At 42.9% G+C, this 12,661-nt stretch overlaps 1 long non-coding RNA gene across 1 annotated transcript; it reads right to left on the minus strand.

The window, feature by feature from the left end:
• Positions 1-3,999: 3,999 nt before the first annotated feature.
• Positions 4,000-9,546, minus strand: LOC144299829 (uncharacterized). Its single transcript, XR_013366501.1, has 3 exons — positions 9,334-9,546; positions 7,106-7,167; positions 4,000-4,102 (listed from the first exon to the last, which is right to left on the minus strand). It is a non-coding gene; the product is annotated as an uncharacterized LOC144299829 (long non-coding RNA).
• Between the last annotated feature and the right edge of the window lie 3,115 nt (positions 9,547-12,661).

The raw sequence follows: 12,661 nt of genomic DNA on the forward strand, positions 1-12,661 counted from the left end.
TCCGGCCTGAGGACTGAAAGTAAGACCTTCCCTTAGACTCTTGACATACATAACTCCTATACGTTTTTACATCAAAATCTTGTCTTTGGCTCTATTCCCTATTTCGAGTGATGTTTCAAAAGCCCCTCTTCTGTTATTCTAGTATATCAGAGCCCCAGAATATGGGTGGGGGTGCTCCACACTATGGAAATGTTGACACTTGTGAAGAGACAGGAATTATGAAATGAATCAGAAAGCTAAAGATGGCATTCTGCTTATGCTGGTAGAGCTTCAGTAACGTCATCAACAAATGTCTGAGTATATCCCTTGGGAGGAACAGCAGTAAGGATTGGGGAAACAAAGTTATGGAAGTCATGCCTCTAACCTTTACAGGGTCATACCTGATAAAGTTGGTCTGCAGGCCAGATGAGTGGTCACCTCCGGTGCTGTGAATTCACAGGAGGGAGCATTAACCTGTCCCAGGCAGCCAGGAAGTCTTCAGAGAGACATCTCTTCAAGCTAGACCTTGAAGACAAGCTAGAAGATTTGACAAGTGGCCCCCAGGAAGAGGACATCCCAGCAGAGGTGTAGACAACAAACTAAGAGTCACCTGGAAATGCAGCTGGCATATTTGGAAATTGTGAGATCATTCTAGTGGCTTCAGGACACACATGAGGGGTTCTGCATCAGTCAGGGCTCCCAGAGAAGCAGAACCAGTAGGAGATAGTGAGAATTGGCTTATGAGATTGCAGGGGCTGGCCAGGAAAATGTGAAACCCACAGGGCAGGCCACCAGGAAGGGCAGGATGAAGGAAACTCTCCAGCAGGAACAGAAGCTGCTGTCCACAAGCAGGATTTCTGCTTCCCCAAGGAAGTCTTTGTTCTCTCTATAAAGGTCCTTTGACTGCTTGGATCAGATTATCCAGAACAAATTTATTTAAAGCCAATGGATCTTTTTTCAGTTTTATTGAGACATAATTGACAAAAATTTTAAATATTTAAATTGTACATCAGGGTGATTTGATTTATGTGTACATTTTTTTTAATTTTTTTTTTTAATTCATGATAGTCACACAGAGAGAGAGAGAGAGAGGCAGAGACATAGGCAGAGGGAGAAGCAGGCTCCATGCACCGGGAGCCCGACCTGGGACTCAATCCCGGGTCTCCAGGATCGTGCCCTGGGCCAAAGGCAGGCGCCAAACCACTGCGCCACCCAGGGACCCCCGATTTGTGTGTACATTATGAAAGGGTTTCTTTCATCTAATTAAATTAAAACATCCATCCCCTCACACCTCATATTATACATTTAACCTATACTCTCGGTACATGTCAATGATACAGTATTAGTGTTATCAACTATTATCACCATGGTATACATTATATTCTCAGATTGGGATTATTCAATTTATAGTTGAAAGTTTGAAGAAGAAAAAAAGAAAGAAAGTTTGTACCCTTTTACTGACCTCTCCCTATTTGTCCTGCCCCCCGCCTCTGATTCTCTGCGGTTTCTTTGAGCTTGTTTTTTTTTTTTTTTTTTTAGATTCCACATATAAGTGAGATCATGCAGTGTTTGTCTTTCTCTATTTGGCTTATTTCACTTAACATAATGCCCTCAAGTCCTATCCATATTGTTGTAAATGGTATTGGATAATAATATTATCCAATAATATTCCATTACCCTTCCATTATCATTCCAAATGTCTCACATTCACCTATTGATGGACACTTAGGTCGCTTCCATGCCTTGGCTATCATGAATAATACTGCAATGAACATGGGAGTGCAGATAGCTCAATATCCTATTTTCATTTCCTTTGGTTATATACTCAAAAACAGGATTGCTAGAGCATATGGTAGTTAGATCTATTTTTAATTTTTGAGAAACCTCCACACTGTTTTCCACAGTGGCTGCACCAATTTACATTCCTACCAGCAGTGCACAAGGGTTCCCTTTCCTCCACATCCTCACCAAGACTCTTATCTTTTCTTATTACAGCCATTCTAACCGATGTGAGGTGATATTTCATTACGGTTTTGATTTGCATTTCCCTGATGATTAGTGATTTTTAGCACATTTTCATGTGCCTCTTGGCCATCATATGTCTTCTTTAAAAAAACTTCCTACTCAGGGATGCCTGGGTGGCTCTGTGGTTGAACATCTGCCTTCAGCTCAGCTTGTGATCCCAGGGTCCTGGGATCAAGTTCCACATCGGGCTCCCTGCAGGGAGCCTGCTTCTCCATCTGCCTATGTCTCTACCTCTCTGTGTCTCTCATGAATAAATAAATAAAATATTTTTTAAAAAACTGCCTACTCAATTCCTCTGCCCATTTTTAAATTGGATTGTTTGGGTTTTTGCTATTGAATTGTATGAGTTCTTTATATATGTGGTTATTAACCCTTTTTCAGATAAATCATTTGCAGATAGTTTCTCCCATTCCATAGGTTTCTTTTTAAGATTTTATTTACCCATTCAGCAGAGAGAGAGCACAACCAAGTGAAGCTGCAGAGGGAGAGGGAAAAGCAGACTCCCCACTGAGCAGGGAGCCCAGGACAGGGCTCCATCCCAGGACCCTGAGATCATGACTTGAGCCAAAGGCAGACACTTGCCTGAGCCACCCAAGTTCCCCTATGCAGAAGCTTTTTAGTTTGCTGTAGTTCCACTTGCTCATTTTCACTTTTGTTGCCAATCAAGGCAATCAAGAGTGATGTCAAGGAGCTAGTCCCTTATGTTTTCTTCTAGGAGTTTTATCGATTCGGGTTTCAAATTTAAGTCTTTAATCCATTTTCAGTTGTTTTTTTGTGTATGGTATCACATAGGGGAACAGTTACATTATTTTGCATGTGAATGTCCAATTTTCTCAACATTATTTATTGAAGAGACTATCCTTTCCCTATTGTATATTCCTGACTCTTTTTTGTAAATTAACTGATCATATACACATGGATTTATTTCTGGACTCTCTATTCTATTCCATTGATCTATGTATCTGTTTTTATGCCAATACAATACTGTGTTGATTACATTAGCTTTATAATCTAGTTTGAAATCAGGAAGTATGATACCTATATAAAGTAAGCTGATTATGAATGTCAATCACATCTGCAAAATACCTTCACAGCAACAACTAGATTTGATCGCATAACTGAGGACTTTAGTCAAGTTAACACGTAAAAACTGACCATCATAGGTAGCGATCAGAAAAGAGAATGGAAAAAGAGAATGAGGTCAACCTGGTTTTTCAAAGTGAGTAAATTTATAATTTTCTCCCCATGAAATCAGATTTCCATTATCTTTCCCTATTCCAAATTCTCAACCTGGGCAACTCTTAAGTGGAATCTTAGGATCTAGAGAGGGAAATTAGGTTCATCATGATCCCCTTTTAGAGCTAAAGCTAAAAAAAAAAAAAAAAGCTAAAGCATCATTTTTCCAAGGCTAAATCAGATAGGTAATATGTACAGGTTCCAGCCTGACTATGTTCCCAGCAGACATTACACCAATATGCATTTGGCCTGAGAATTTGTGGATTAAGGAAGAAGACTATTTTGAAGTTTTCTCTTTCCTCTCTCTTCCACTCTATCCATCACTGCAACTGAGATTCCAGAGGGTAAGAATAATGTTTGCAGGTATTTGTGTCTCCTTTTATACCCCCACCCTTCCCCAAAAGTCTAAAGTGGACCTGTGAACACCAACAGGTCAAATCTACAGCTGAGGCCCAATGAATTAGGCACAGGTGGGAAGCTGACCCTGGTTAGATGAGTCAGGATTCACCACTCAGGACTAGCAATGAGCTGGCTTTCCCATAGTCGTCCGGAAAAAGCACTAAACTATAGCTTTCTGGTCTGATGTGGAGCTTATATGGAGGATCTGAGGGAGGATTCCAACATTCTTTGACTTGAATTGAATCATGCATGACTTTGGACCTTGCCCTTTAAGAGATCAGTGCCAGCCAACCCTTAGAGCCACAGGTGACCCTGAGAACAACTGTGAGGAAGCTTCTACTAAAAGTTTAGATTTGTGTACCTGGGCTTCTGAGAGCTGGTTCCATCCACTGCAGTGGCCTCAAGAGCAGAAAAATGACAGAATGTGGCCGACAAACCCCTTCTGACAGTTATGTCTCCCTTCCTGGAAAAAGAGGAGGAAAATAAGGAACAAGTGGCAATGCTTCCCAGATTTAGAAAGTAAAAAAAATAGCAAATATGGAATCTGAGCTGGTTTGGTCCCTGGGCTCCTGGGTCCTGCACCTGAGTCCTGCTCCATCTGGAATTGCTGTAAGAGGTCTAACCCACGGGGCAGAATGGGATGGAGCTGCCAAAGCCCAGAGTGCCGAGTGCAGCTACAGTTGAATGAGCAGGATTGAAAGCATGGGTGAAAGGTAAGCTCACCAAACTGATGGGGCAAAGCAGGACAACATAGCAAGGATCAAAATGAGGGGCACCACGGCTGGTGGGAATGTAAGATGGAGCAGCTGCTATGAAAAACAACATGGAGACTCCTCAAAAAATTAAAAATAGAACCACCATATGATCCAGCAATTCCACTTTGGGTATATATCCAAGAGAACTGAAAACAGAGCTTGAAGAGATATTTGTGCACCGTGTTCATTGCTGCATATTCACAATAGCCAAGAGATGGAAGCCACCTACATGTTCACCAACAGATGAATGGATAAAAAAGATGTGGTGTATACATGCAATGGAATATCATTCGGCCTTAAAAAAAATAAGGAAATCCTGTCATATGCTACAATGTGGATGAACCTTGAGGACATTATGCTAAGTGAAATGAGCTAATCATAAAAAGATAAGGACTGCATGGTTCCACTTATATGAGGCATCTAAAATAGTCAAATTCTTAGAAACAGAAAGTAGAGTGGTAGTCGCCAGGGAGTGGGGGGCTGGGGAGAGAAGGGGAGTTGCTGTTCAATTGGCATAGAGTTTCGGTTTTGCAAGATGAAAAAGTTCTAGAGATCTGTTGCACAACAATGTGTACGTAGTTACTACTACTGTACTGTACACTCAAAAATAGTTAAGATGGCAGCGTGCCTGGTTAGCTCAGTTGGTTGGGAGTCTGACTCTTGATCTCAGCCCAGGTCTTAATCCCAGGGTCATGAAGTTTGAGCTTTGTGTTGGGCTCCATGCTAAAAAAAAAAAAAAAAAAAAAAAGTCAGGAGGCAAATTTTATATTTTTAACTACAATTTAAAAAAAGGAGATGGAGGGGCAGCCAGGGAGGCTCAGCGGTTTGGCACCACCTTCAGCCCAGGACGTGATCCTGGAGACTCGGGATCGAGTCCTGCATTGGGCTACCTGCGTGGGGCCTACTTCTCCCTCTGCCTGTGTCTCTGCCTCTCTCTGTGTGTGTGTCTCTCATGAATAAATAAATAAAATCTTTAAAAAAAAAAAAAAGTCTATCCTTTAAAAAAAAAAAAAAGGAGATGGAACACCACAAATTTCAATTATGCATGTGCTGAGGTAAGCTCCATCATGAATCTTGAGGTGGAAGCCTGTCTGCTCTGACAAACCTCTCCAAACCACCTGTTCCACCTAGAATACATTATCTGGAAGATCTGAAGCATCATCTTCATACACATTGGACATTTTCCATGATACCCCAAGCTGATTTTGTTCTTCCAATATTTTTACAAATCAGGGAAATACTCTCCTCTCCAATAATAATAGCAATAACTAGCATTTACGGAAAACTTCCAACAAAGGAATTACATTACATATGATGAGTAAGGTGAAAATTAACTATAGTCAAGCCAATCCCTGAGAGCCCCTTAAATTGCCAACAAAGTACAATATATATATGATTTAGTGTAAACAACCCTCCCATACAGTTCTCAGGCAAACTAAAGTGTTTGAATTATTGAGGTATCTCAGAGGAAAGAACAAAAGGGAAATTTATATGCAGATGTCTGGGCATTCATAACGATGGGAAAGGGGGGATGGTGCGTGAAAAATTCATGCTGAACTGCATGCTTTGCTTGATTCTCTTTTGATATTAAGCCTCTATCAAAAGTCTCACAATTAAGAAATTGTCATCAGCCAATAATCCCGCAGAGCCAGACCCCATGGCGATTCTGGCTTTGGCTTTCTTCAAGGTAGGAGCAGCCTTCACAGTCTGAAAGAGAAGGTGGGGCCTATCACATGAAGATCAGTTCTCTACACTGCAAACCAGTCTATTTACAGGCACCGGCAGTGCAGAATTTGGCAGCCCTAAATGAAGTCTCATCAATTTTGGAAGCAGAGGGAAAAAACAGAGCTAAGTGTTTTAGGGAAGAGAGAGAAAGTGAAATTCTCATCTTTGATTTTATCTGGGAAACCCAACATTTGTAGACTAATAATATGGACTACAGAGGTAGGGGAACCAGAAGGATTTCAGCTTTCTCTGTGTTGTTTTACTTGTTTATTAAAAAAAAAAAAATGTATGTAATTAGAGAACAATAAAAATGAAGTAACTATAGATGTAGGTATTGCTAAACCTAAAAAAAACCAAAAAACCTGTGACTAAAAAAAGCAAGATACAGAATAGGTACAGAATTGGTGAGGTCTATGTGTACGATGAGGAAAATACATACTGTACAGCTTGCAAAATTGCTTATGGATCGATATATATATATATATCTACACAAATAATTTTGAAAAAAATGTGCATGAGGATGACAAACTCCCAAGTTCAGGATAGAAGTCACCACTGGGAAAGAAAGGAGGAGGAATTCACAGAGCTCACAAGGGTTTCCGTTTGTACCAAGCATGTTGAATTTCTTAAACTGCATGGGGTGGGGGGTGCACATGAGTGCTTAGTATATAATTATTGTACTTTTTTATATGTCTGGCATATTTCTTACTTTAAAAAGCGGGGGAAAGATATGAAGCCTCTACATTCTCAATAATGTTAGTGTATGTGTTTATTATGAGATTGACCCAAGTAATTGTTTTAAGAAGCCTGTATCTTAAGATGAGTCTAAGGTAAAGGTGTGTCTCTCTACCAGCTCTCACAAGTGTTGTGCTATACTCCCCCCACTTCATGAAAGCTACATGAGGTCGGTTCTATTTTCCACATTTCACCAAAGAGGAACTAGGGTCACGAGTTAAGTAGTTTGCCCAAGAGCATACATTCCTTACCAGGTGGCTTCAATTCCTGAATTTGTTTCCCTACAACTTCTAAAAGGCGATATTTTGAAGACCTGTGAAAACATTGAATCATGTAGTGGGAAGAACAGAGCAAATCACAAGTTAAATCATACCTAATGCCTGCCCTTTAGAAAATACTCACTGAGAGCATCATTAGCCTGAAGTGTGGGTCTAATGCACTAAGCCCTTCCCTTCCCCTCCTAACCCAGCCATCTCTTTAATTGACATTTCGTTGCCGTAGGTCAGATCTCTTTCAATCCCAGTGCCTACAGGCTCCTGATCTTGGGGGACTGGGAGAACCAGACCTCTTTTCTCAGGCCCACTGACTCCCCAAGTTCTTCTTCCCGGCTCCATGTGTGCATCTTGTTCTATTTCCCCTTTTGTGTGTGTGTGTGCGTACTGCTTTAATTGGGCAATCACGGTCCCACTCTCCCATTAACATTGGTGGGGAAGTGAGTAATCAAACTCTCAATTGTTAAACTTCGGTAAGATAAGGTCAGCGAGATGTGTGGGACTGAGATGGCACCCCACACCCGCAAGGGAAAATGACTCTTGGTGGCTCTCATTGTTTTGGGGCTTGTTTGCGTTGCTGTGCAGTTGTAATGGAAAACGAATAAAAATAAAAATCCCGGGGCCCGTTTTGGCCGGAGCTTGGGAAGTTAATCCCACTGTCCTGGCAGTATTCCAGTTCAGGTCACTGCATTCTGCTGGCGGAAGGCGCCTCATGCAGTGTTCAGTGGCTGTCACTTTCTTCTTTGCGTCTTTCTCAGCTCCTTGTACAGCCAGTTAAACAGCTATCGCTCCCCCACCCGAGGGGCTATAGTTCTGCAGAACTGAGAATGACCCCGAACCAACCTGCTCCAAGGACCAGCCACTGAGATATTTGTTTGCTACAGTCCAGATCTGTATGCATGTGTCTTTTTCTGATGCCTTTATGCAGTCATAGAATGAGACTCCTGGTGTTAAAAGATTTTTCAGTAATCATGTAGTTTCTTTCCAATTCTTCATGCATATATTCCTTCCATTTGTTTTGTAACGTTTTGTTAGGCAAGTTAAAAATGTTTCTTTATCTGAGGTACTTAGAAATTTATCTCCCACCCATATATGCTTTTGTTGCTGCTTTTAATTGCTTTTACGGAATTTTTTTTTTTTTTTAGGGTTTAACTCTTTTCCCTATGAAATGTATTGCATTTCATGGTGTGAGGGAAGGTTCTAACTAGTTATTCCCCCGTACAAATAATCTTGGGTTGTTTTTTTTTTTTAAGATTTTATTTATTTATTCATGAGAGACCCAGAGAGAGAGGCAGAGACACAAGCAGAGGGAGAAGCAGGCTCCACACAGGGAGCCTGATGTGGGACTCGATCCTGGAACCCCAGGATCACGACCTGAGCTGAAGGCAGACGCTGAAACACCCAGGTGTCCCATAATCTTGTATTCTTAACAATGTTCACTGAATAGCGATTTCTGTGTGACCAGCAAATGACTTAAGCCTGTCAGTTTCAGCTTTCAGTATCTGGGAAAATAGGAATGATAATGATATTTCCTGGTCAGGCTTGTCTCAAGGATGGGGTAAGACAACACGTCAAAAGTTCCTAGCATGTTGGATGCGTGGCGAATATGTATGTAATAAATGATATCTTCCTTTTTGTCTCCTTTCCTTCCTTTTTATCTGCATCCATTTATTTTTTTTTCTAGAGCCTTTTTATGTATCACTAAAATCAAGCCTCTCTAGAGTGACCCAAAGGTTGTCTATCACAGGCTTTGTATTAGGAAGCTACTAAGTAGAAAGTTTGGGGGAAGTGGAGGAGCCAGGGGGCAATGAAGGCACTGTTCTTGAAGGGACACACCTAACACATGCACTCTCTTTACTTGCAGATGATGGGCTGTTTCTATAGCCCCTTTGTCCCCAGGTCAGAGAATCTTCTTCAAGGCTATTCTTCTGGGCCTTATAATGCTCCCCTCCCCAAATTGCCATGTCAGATCTTAGGGGGAAATCTGATTTTTAAGGACAAGTTTCTATGTGTGGGTGGTTTTATTTTGGGGGTAGGGTGGGGGTAGGAGTTGGCCATGGGTTTGCTGAATTCCAGGAGGAGGGAGGACTCTGTTCTCCTCCAATGAGTCATGGAAGAGAAACGTCCAATGTTTGCAAACATCCGGAGCTAAGTCTTTGCTCTCTTGTACTCCACCCATCCCCCACATCTGTGCAGATTGAACCCACCTGAGAAGATTCAAATGATAAGCCTGAAAGCTAAAGCAGAGGCTGCGGGTTCCACCACTGTTTGAGATGGAGAGCTGCTAAGAGAAGGAGAGGCAGTGTCATTGTACCTGGACACAGGACGGGACCTTACATTGGGCGTATCTGTCTCCAAATCAGGACATGATCTGGGTGGTGCGGGAGGACTGAGTGAATGAACAGGGCTGTCCCAAGGGGCGCGCATGAGCACACTTCCAGTTAACCCCACATCCATAGAGGGCTGGGAGATTGAGAGAAGCCACGGATGGGAGAAAGGAGCAAAGGGGGATTGTAGAAAAGAAGGCAAGGGCTAGGAAGAGAGGGGAAGCCTTGGGAGTGGGAGAAGCCTGGAGCTGCAGCTTTCAGGGGAGGATGTCTGAGTGGGCTGCAGAGGGACGGGAGCAGGTGGGGGTGTGCGGGAGAGGACCATCGCCGCAGCTTCGGCAGACTGCTGGAGCCAGATGGGGTTCATGATGCATCCTCCCAGATGGAACGGATCAGGCTTGTCAGACATGCTTCCCTCAGGATACACAGTGTCCCCCTCCCTCCCCCCTCTCTGAAATCAGGAGAGAATCACAAGGTGACTTGGGAGGGCAGCCAGCCTCCTGGGATCTTTTGTGAACTATCAGGTAACGACAGCAGGATCACAATAGGAGACCTGAACATGCCTCTACCACCACCACCCCTTCTTTTTTCTATTGTGGGACGTCAAGGGAGCAAGCTCATGAGCTTGGGAACAAAGATCCTATTCTAGGAATTTGTCCGCTGCAACCCTACCCCGCACATTCACAAGCCTTGGATTTCTGCCCGATGGAAACTCTACCTGCTTACTGTGCTCCCCTCACTGCCAGAGCAACACCCCAGCACCGGGCAGGGAAGGGAGACTCTGAGTAGCTCATCATTTAAAATTAAAATCACATTTAATCACTGTTCACGTCTACCAGGCTCAGGAGGCCCTGTCATCTCTTCATTTTAAACATTTCTCTGTTTAAGGTCTGAGCACCTTTGGGGGGTGAGAAAGGAGGGCAGTGGAAGAGAACTTTTGAAATCTTTCCACAAAAATCAAAGAACAAACCAACTGGAGGGAGAAATAGCTGCTATATTTAAACTACATTATCCCATCAGGGAGCTATGGTTCTGAAAACCATTCCACAGTACTTTGTTTGGCACTGCTGCATGGGTTTCTTTTCTTTAAGATTTTTTTTTTAATGGTAACTTTTTTTTTTTTTTTTTTTTACCCCTGGAGCAATAATTGCAAAGAAAGTGAAGGGCTTCATGAATTAGCTTGGTAGATATGTACTAAGCACCTGCTACATGTCCCACACTGTGGTAGGCATGGGGGGTGGGGGTGGCATAAAGTAAATAAGGGGGCGTCAAAGACTCAACACAAATAATTATCATGCATTCATTCATTATTGTGCACTTTCTAAGTACATAGGATCCCTGTTCTCCTGGACTTTCTAATTCGGTGGAAGAACACAAACAATAAGAGTCTTCATCACTAAGCAGGGTGAAAGAAAGAGTATGGTTCATATATACATTTGCCAGTTTGCCATTCCTTCTGTTCCAAATGCTGTTCTTCTCAGCTCTGACTGTGCAAATGGCTATATATTATTCATGGCTCACTTCTCAGAGGGAGGTGACCATCCTACCACCCCACCCCCCATCTGTCCTTCTCACATGGAAAGTCCGTGTCCCAGTCAAGTGGTGAGATCACATAGACAGCTGGGTACAGGAGTCTGGATATGCAAATGTGTATATCATCAATATTTAGGCGGCATTTAAAGCAGTGGGCCTAAGGAAAGATTGTGGATAAGAAAGAATGTTCCATGTCCCACATCCTGGGACATTCCACATTTCAAGTTGAGTAGAAGATGGGAAGCACATGAAAAAAGGCTGAAAAGGATAGGCCCGAGAAGTAGGAGGCAAACCTGAGTACCTATACTATTGTTGAGTGAGATACAAAGTGCCATGTGGGACACAGAACAAGGAGCAACTAATTTCTGGGGTGGTGAGAATGTAAGTGATGAAGAAGTGATGACCACTGTCTAGAGAAGGCCTCCAAGATGGGGTGGGATTTTGCCTTCACCTTGGAAGGATGATTAGGGGTTTGCAGGTCAGATCCAAGAAACAGGAACAGCCTGAACAAAGGTGCAGAGGAATAGACAATAGTCCATTGTGGCAGGAGCTTAGAACTGGAGGGGAGGCTGTGGTGGATGGACGGATGGCAGATGAAACTGAAAACTGCAGCATAAGAATCTAGGGCCACTCCCAACCAGGCTTCCCAGTATTCCATGCCAGTTACTTCTGCTTCCTCCAAAAGGAGTTAAGCTCGTTGACTTTCCTCAATGAAGTGGACACATTTGTTTAGTCAACCCAACATTCATTCTCTTTCTTGACTTGATTTTCCTTGGGGCATTGTTTTCCAGAGTGTGAGTCCTGAACTAGCAGCATCAACATCACCTGGGAACTTGTTAGAGATGCACATCCTTGGACTCCATCCCAAACCCACTGAGTGAGAATTCCGGAGGTAGGGCCCGGAAGGCTTTTCACAAGCCTTCCAGGTGATGTTGCTGCATGCCAAAGTTTGAAAACCACTGCTTCAGGGAACCACTTCTTCCCTAATTCAATGCATGTAATTCAGACGAGGCTGACCACAGTCCCTGTTTCAGGTGGAGGACAGGACTGTCAGAAAATATTAGGCCTTTCCCTCCATGAAATTTCTAATCTCGGTGGATTATAAACTGGAGATGCTGAGGGCCATGTCTGCTGTCACCTGGAGAGAGCCTACATCAAAGCCAAAAGCAAAGGAAAGCAGCAGAGCCAAGGGATTGAAAGAGATTCTCAGTGACTTTATTTGAGCACCTGGATCAGGGTGTTCTGAATTCGGAGTCTACTCCCAATAAGTCCCTTTATTATTATTATTATTTTTTAAAGATTTATTTATTTATTCATTCAGAGAGAGAGAGAGAGAGAGAGAGAGAGGCAGGCAGAGACACAGGCAGAGGGAGAAGCAGGCCCCATGCAGGGAGCCCGATGCGGGACTTGATCCTGGGTCTCCAGAATCACGCCCTGGGCTGCAGACGGCGCTAAACCGCTGTGCCACTGGGGCTGCCCAAGTCCCTTTATTATAAACATAAGCTAGTCAGTTGGCTTTTGGACACTAAGCCATCAAAAGAATACTTATCAATGGAGGCAGGGAGGCAAATTCTGGAAAAGACATTCTGTTAGGTTTGGCAAATTCTCAGACGTTAAAGTTATATTCTGTGAACATGTAGAAGAAATGGTGGACACTAGGCACTGGCGTGTGTTC

Source organism: Canis aureus, chromosome 27, assembly GCF_053574225.1.
Source record: "Canis aureus isolate CA01 chromosome 27, VMU_Caureus_v.1.0, whole genome shotgun sequence".
NCBI classification, from domain to species: Eukaryota; Metazoa; Chordata; class Mammalia; order Carnivora; family Canidae; genus Canis; species Canis aureus.